Source organism: Camelina sativa, chromosome 17, assembly GCF_030686135.1.
Source record: "Camelina sativa cultivar CO46 ecotype springtype chromosome 17, ASM3068613v1".
Classification (NCBI taxonomy): Eukaryota; Viridiplantae; Streptophyta; class Magnoliopsida; order Brassicales; family Brassicaceae; genus Camelina; species Camelina sativa.
This window is the reverse complement of record NC_141896.1, coordinates 33,123,379-33,130,249: the sequence shown is the minus strand read 5'-3', so window position 1 is coordinate 33,130,249 and position 6,871 is coordinate 33,123,379. Positions and strand designations below refer to the sequence as shown.

The 6,871-nt window shown below is 39.9% G+C and overlaps 1 long non-coding RNA gene and 1 pseudogene across 2 annotated transcripts; one reads left to right on the top strand and one right to left on the bottom strand.

Moving 5' to 3' along the window:
* Positions 1-4,480: 4,480 nt before the first annotated feature.
* Positions 4,481-4,963, bottom strand: LOC147924641 (zinc finger CCCH domain-containing protein 13 pseudogene; annotated as a pseudogene).
* A 604-nt stretch (positions 4,964-5,567) lies between these two features.
* On the top strand, positions 5,568-6,675 carry LOC147924640 (uncharacterized). Of its 2 annotated transcripts, XR_015587746.1 has the most exons (3): positions 5,568-6,134; positions 6,224-6,251; positions 6,356-6,675. It is a non-coding gene; the product is annotated as an uncharacterized LOC147924640 (long non-coding RNA). The 2 variants fall into 2 exon arrangements; XR_015587745.1 differs by having other exon boundaries at positions 5,587-6,134; positions 6,224-6,675.
* The last annotated feature ends 196 nt before the right edge of the window (positions 6,676-6,871 follow it).

The window sequence follows — 6,871 nt, the reverse complement described above, 5'->3', positions numbered from 1 at the left end:
ACGACCTTAACTAGGAGATTCCTGGAATTCAAACTCCACCCATTTTCTTTTTGTAATGTGAACTACGATCGGCTTGATCTCCACTTCGGGGTACGTAGGCAATTCCTTGTCTTTTCTAAAAAGATTAAGTGAATGTAGCCAGAATATCAATAAAATTTTCTTTTAAAAGGAAAATATTTTTTTCATTCCAGAATAGTAATCCAAACTAGCCAGAATATTTTTTTCATTCCAGAATACCCCCTCATGACAAACTAGTCCTAGATGAGAAAAAAAGAAAAAGACCACCGATCTTCCGAGTTCGGCACGGTCTGGTTCCCACCACTAGCATTCTGGACGGTCCTGAAGCCGAAGTGGGGGACGCGGACTGGACAGATCGCCCTCCAATGGTTCCTCCACCATCAGCTTGCTCAGTTCACTTCGCCAGAACTGACGCTCCCGCCTTAAGGCCTCAAGCCTTTCCATTGGCACCTCGGAGCCACTGGACACCAAGTCCGCTAAGAAGGTGCACGGGCCCTCAACCATATGTCTTTTGCAGAAGATTGGGCCGGTCGACTCCAGAAAGTTGGCGTATCGCCTCAGCCTTTCCAGGGAAGTACGATAGGCCCAGATATCCGTGACAAACGGATATGCGGTATTCTCCAAGGGTTCGCAGTCGACCTCAAGCAAAACAGGCACCTCCATAAGAGCAACCTGTTCCTTGTGGGCAGATTACTAGCAAAACAGGTACCTCCAAAACAAGCAAAACAAAACAAGCAAAACAGGCACCTCCAAAACAAGCAAAACATGCCGCGTGCGCGGTAAGCAACCGTTTCATATGCCACTTCACCAAGAAGAAACCTCCAGCGATCATCTCGTTTAGGACTCGAACAGTCCCGTCCAAACGGTAGAACCGAAGGACCTGATCAAGCCTAAGGCTTCTCGCCGTGAGGTGAGCCCCCAGCCTTTTGCGATGAGCTCGATACCTTCGGAGCTCCTGGTATATAGGACTCCCCTCCACACCAGCCACAGTAAGCAATCAGACATGGCGGCAAAGTTGCTATGCAATTAAACCCATTCTCGATCCAATCCTTTGGATGGGATTCAAGTAGTTCAAATTTGAGCAGAAGTTCACATTGCACTTGTTCCGATGCGGCAAGCCGATCACGATACTCCGTGTGGCGATCCTCCACGGAGTGGAAAAATTCTTCCAGGTCACGCTTTTCTTCCGGTTTGACAGGAAACATTAACATCCAAGGAGCCCGGATGTTCGGATAGTAAGCCATTCCTCTTTCGATAGCTTCGGCATTCGAGAATGTCGGGACATCGTTCCCGGCTAACGGGGACTCTACGCTGCTAATGGAACTAGGCATTGTCACCTCTTAGTTTTTTCTCTCAAGTTGGTTGATTCAAAGATAATGCCGGTCGATTTATATGAATATGGGGGGAGATATCTTTTCCAATTTCGTGGGAATGGAAAAGCGTGTTTCTGTCCTAGAAATTGTAAAGTTCCCTTTTTAGGAAAAGGAAAAATTCCGATAAGTAAAAAGCAAGGCCCAGAGTCGGTCAAAACAAAAAGAGAAAATGAGCCGAACAGGTCGGTAATGTATTTACAAGGGTACTCAAAACCCATACTCAAACAAGTTCACCATTGAAAGAAAATCAAAAGTTAAACATCCAAAGCATCAGATAAATCGGCCTGGAAGACCCCGGCATTGGAACCATACGGATGTCGAACGGAGTCGGGAGAAGTCCAAAGCCGAGCTGGTCTGGGGACATGACGAGGTCACTCTCTCCTAGTTCAAGGATATCCATGGCTTCGACAGCTTCTTTAGCCTAGGTCTGTTTAATATCAATCTCCGCGATTTGTTCTTCAGGAATAATGGCTCCTTTTTCGATCAAATACTGCACCGTCTCCTGAACTCCCGTAGCCTGATTCAGCAGGTCCTCCATGGGTCAAACTACAGTATCCTGTTCGACTAGATAAGCCTTGACTTTATCTAGTCGAGTTTGTGCCTTCTTTGCTGTTCGTTCCACCTTTTCGAGATGATCCCGACGAAGTCTTCTCACTTCAGAATCGAGTTTAGCTTTCAGCCCCTCGCATTCGTGGCGCAGTTCGGATTTCTCCCCTTCAAGAGTAACTATTCGCGAATCCAGTTTGCCAAGCCTCAGTTCAGACTGAGCAATTGTTTCATCTTTCTCGGCGAGAGTAGCTTCAAGCTCCTTGATCCTGTCGTCTTTGGCTTTACTAGCCGCTCGGATCTGTTCCGCACACTCTTTCAGCTTCTCGAGCTCAAATTCAGAGGCCAACTGCGCCTTTGCTCGAGTGTCATACAGCTGAGTCAGCGTGTTGATCTTGGCAGCAGTCTGCAAATTCAAGGAAAGCATGTTAAGATCGCCCATACAAGATCCGAACATTTTAGGAAAAATAAGGACACGAACCATTAAATGGGACTCGGCAACATCAAGGTATGCCTGCTGAAACTCCAGTTTATCAGTCTCCGGGAGGATTCGATTGGAGATCTTCAGATTCCGGAAGAGTTCGCCAGAAGCGGCCCGATTTGTAGCCAAGGGATAATCACCGAAATAGTCAAAGCTGAACCGGTTGGTTTTGTCGTTTCCCCGTCTCAAACGGAATCGATCAGCCAATTCTAAGCTTCTTACGCCGAACGCTTGCGATTAACAACGGGCTGCGGCTCAGGAACGGAATCATCTCCAATCTGCTTCTCTTTGCTTTGCTTTGTCTTCTTTTTTCTTTTCTCCCCGGTTTCGGGTGGGAGGACATTTTCTTCAGCAGTTGGAGGGTCGGCTTCTTCCAGAGTAGGACCAGAGATATCGGTTTCAACGATATCCTCGACACCGATTATGTCGATGTTTTCTTCATTACCCTCCATAGGGTCGGTGTCAGTTCGGACAACAGCCTGAGAGTCCGGATGCACAACTTGAAGGCAGCTGGCATCGATAACACACGCATGAGTTCAACATGTCGTTGACAGATTTGATCGAACTCAAAGTTTTCATACCTCCAATCTGCCCTTCGTGATCCAACAAGGGCAGGATATCGTCAACCGAGATCCCTACGAGAATGAACCGGTCTTCTTCTGAGCGAAGATCGATGTTAGGCAGTTCGGTGTCTTCGCCCTCATGTCGATCTGATTCCAGATCTAAAGGTTAAGTTCGAGAAGAGGAAGCTCCAGCTGAACAGCGGACCAGAGGAAGTTAGGCTTCGAAGTCCGCTCTGACAGATCCTCCGATCTGCGTGAAACCTTCTGGTGCGGGAGCTTTACGTTTGGAAGTGCGCCGAACTAGCTGATCGCATTCGATTTCTTGCGAAGAAGTGGTTCCGAAGTGCTCGCCATAACAGATGACCGGAGAGTGCAGAGGAAAATCGTAAGATATATAATAATAAAATAAGTAAAGAGGAGAGAGAACAAAGCAAAATACCTTTCGTTCTTGGCGGAAAATGAGAAATGACGAGAGAGGATGCATATTTATAGAGTCGAGTGGGCGGCAACCCTATGGGCGATTCATCATGACCTACGCGACTCTTCGAATTCCGAGCTAGCAGATGTGATGGAAATGACACGTGTCAGCAAGACAGTGTACAGCAAAATGATACCGGAGATCCAGGTTATAAAATCAAAATTCTTTATGGTTTAGATCGGATATCTTCTTTTCCATAGTTCAGATATTCGAATTGATTCCCGAATATTCAGAACTGGGGGGGACTAATTGTTGGTGCGGGATTTAGCAACCCCGACATACCAAACTAAACCAGAAAAATAATTCGATTATTTAACCAGAAATCTGGTTAAGAACCCAATTAGGTATTATTTGAGACCTGTTCGGAAGAGGGAAGCCCAGCCTTGGAGACGAAGAACCGACTTCCCAATTTGCCTAGTGGCCGACTCAAGAAATGAAGCAACTTTCCTTATCTCAGTTCGTCTCATAAGAAAAGTTAATATATTATGTAATCAATGGACATATATAAATAAGGAGAGACTTCTCCATTGTAAATCATCCAAGATCGAATACAATAATTCAGTTTTTCCCATTGTTCTTAGCAAAAAACCCTAGTTTGAGAGATCTAAATCCCTTCTCTAATTTCAAAGCTTAGATCGACTTTATAGAGAGATTATTTTCCTGAATTTGTTTCTCCCCATTAAACAAATTCATTGTGGAAACCTAGTTTCTACAGAAGTGTCTAAAGTGTCTACCCCCAAGATCATGATATGAGAGGGTTGATAAAGTGAAGATTCCTTTTCATAAATTGCATTTGTCTAACTAGTTTGGCATCAGAGTGTTTGTTGTTGTGATCCTTGTTTAATCTCGTAAGTAAACAGTGCCAGTCAAATAAGGTAAGATCGATCCTCTTTTGGATTTATTTTCAAGGCATTCATTATGGATCCGTTGGAGCCTATAACTTGATTAGGTATTTGTTTAGTTGAATTAAATCGAAACAAAAAGTCTTGTTACATGAAAATGAAATGAACATTTTTGATACCATGGTGATCAAAACTTGATCATTACGTTCTTTCATATATTATTATTACAAATGGTGAATAAAATACATGATTATGCATATATATATATGGATAAGTATTATAATCTTATTTAGAATAAACGGAACAGAACATAGGGAATATCAGTTTCATTTTCATAATTTGGAACCTGAGGATGATGAATGGTCGAATTTACAAGCTTGACCGGATTTGCAAAGGCCGAAGCGACTGAAATTTGGGCAAACGGTTTGATTAGGTCTTAGCGGTAAGCCTTTGTTATTGAGGGCCAGTCCAGACTCTATCGGGGTTGTATTCATGGGGTGATGGTATTTGCATTCTTTCAGATCACAATCCTGTTAGAAGATAGTTGCTGCATTCAGGTATGCCTGGACGTGTTGGCATTTTTTTGTCAGACATATTTTCTCTTCTCTTATTAGACTTGGTATTGTTTGCATATACTTGATTATGTTCTACGTGTATATATATATTAGAAAAAGATATCTAGCATTAAATACTCAAATGACATGTTTTGAAGAAATATATCATCATTAACATTTATTGTATATAGTTATAATTGTAATAGTTTTTTTTTAGTGATTAGATTTACCAATAGATATATGCATTCAATTATATAATACTTTTTTAACTATATGTGACATTAGTCATTATATTTCATGAGTTATAAAGCTTTTTCAGAGAGGATACACCATCATATTTTATAAATTAGATACAGAAGTTATTATGCATACGAAAGTCAATTCTGTATAATAATTACAATCTCTAAAAAATAATTATTATCTTTTTATAATAATTTTCATTAATTATAATTTTCTGTTTTAATTGTTAAAATATATTAAACAAATTGTTACAACTGTTTAATTAACCATTTTAATTAATTTTTGGTATATATATACCGTTACAACTTTTACCTAATTTGATAAATCATTGCAAACTTTAGGTTTGTTTGGTAAATTTATCAAAAGCTAGCAAAATATATTTTAGTAATTACCTTTCTTTATGATAGCTTTTCATTAAAAAAAATCAATATTTAGTTACTAATATATATTCAATGAATCATTGTATCCCAACACTGCAACATTTGATTTACACTACATGAAATGATGGTTTTAATAGCAGTATTTAATAGCGGATTTTTTGGTTTTGCTATAGTTGAATTTTTTAAAAAGTAACATAGCGTTTCCATAATTTGAAACACTATAGTAGGATGTGCAGGAATACATTTCGATCTGGTGCTTAGATTTTGGTTATATGATTGCATAGTCTAAAGTGAAAACACTATTGTCGGGGAAACCAAGAAAATGAAAATTGCATTGCCACCAAAATTTTTATTAAATAAATAAAAAATATATAAAAGACAGAGAAAAAAGAAGTAAAGAATGAAACTAGGTCTTCAGTCGCCACTTCTCTCATTCTTCTCTTTTTTTCTCTCTCTGAAACTCCGCCGAAACCATCTCAGAATTTCAAACTGTTTTTCACTTTCGATCCAATTTGTTTCTATGTTCTTTCATTTTCATTCTTATCTCTTTCTTCTCAATCTCATTCTCATTTTCTGTTAGTCACAATCCCTGTAGATCGCGATTGTCAGTTTCGTTGTTGATCCAAAACATACTGGTGAGGTCGAAAGTGACTCAGAAGGTAAAATATATGGTTGGCTGTTTGTTAATTTAAAATGCTATACTATAACTCATGTAAGGTAGATCTGAATCGTCTATTGTTTCTCACAGGAAGAATGCAGTTAATCTTCGGTCGAATGTAATATTTGATACTTTATGATGTTTATCTGAGTTGAATTGATTATCTTATTATGTGTACTTGAAGTTGTTGTAATGATACTTCATGTCGTGTTCTGTTTGCAGAAACTAGATTCAAGCTTCTTGTTCGGTCGTACCTTGATTTTATTTGTGTACTATATTATTTCTAGCTTTTTTGGTTTGTCATTTTGTTGTTGATGTGGTGTATGTGAGTATCTGATCATTAAAGTTTTTATCACAATTGTACGTATAATTGGTGTCGGAGCTTGGGTAGTATTGGTGTAAAATGGACATGGCATGGGTTTGACTTTCAAGGTATTTGTCTAATTTTGATCTGTTATTTTCATACATGGATTCATTTATAATGTGATTGTAAATTGTGTAATTTAATTAACTTGTACAGAAATAACCTTGAAACAACCTCACCCGGATTCCAACCCCTTAGCCAGGTTCCATGGAAAACAATCTCGCCGGAACCCCATAATTCCGACGAGTCAACCGGCGTAAAAATAACTTCTTACAAAAACTTCCACCAATATAGGCAGATCCAACTAACCCATGCTCCGCATCCACAAGACACAATCATACAAACGTACTTCAGCTCCCCAAACACGTATCAGA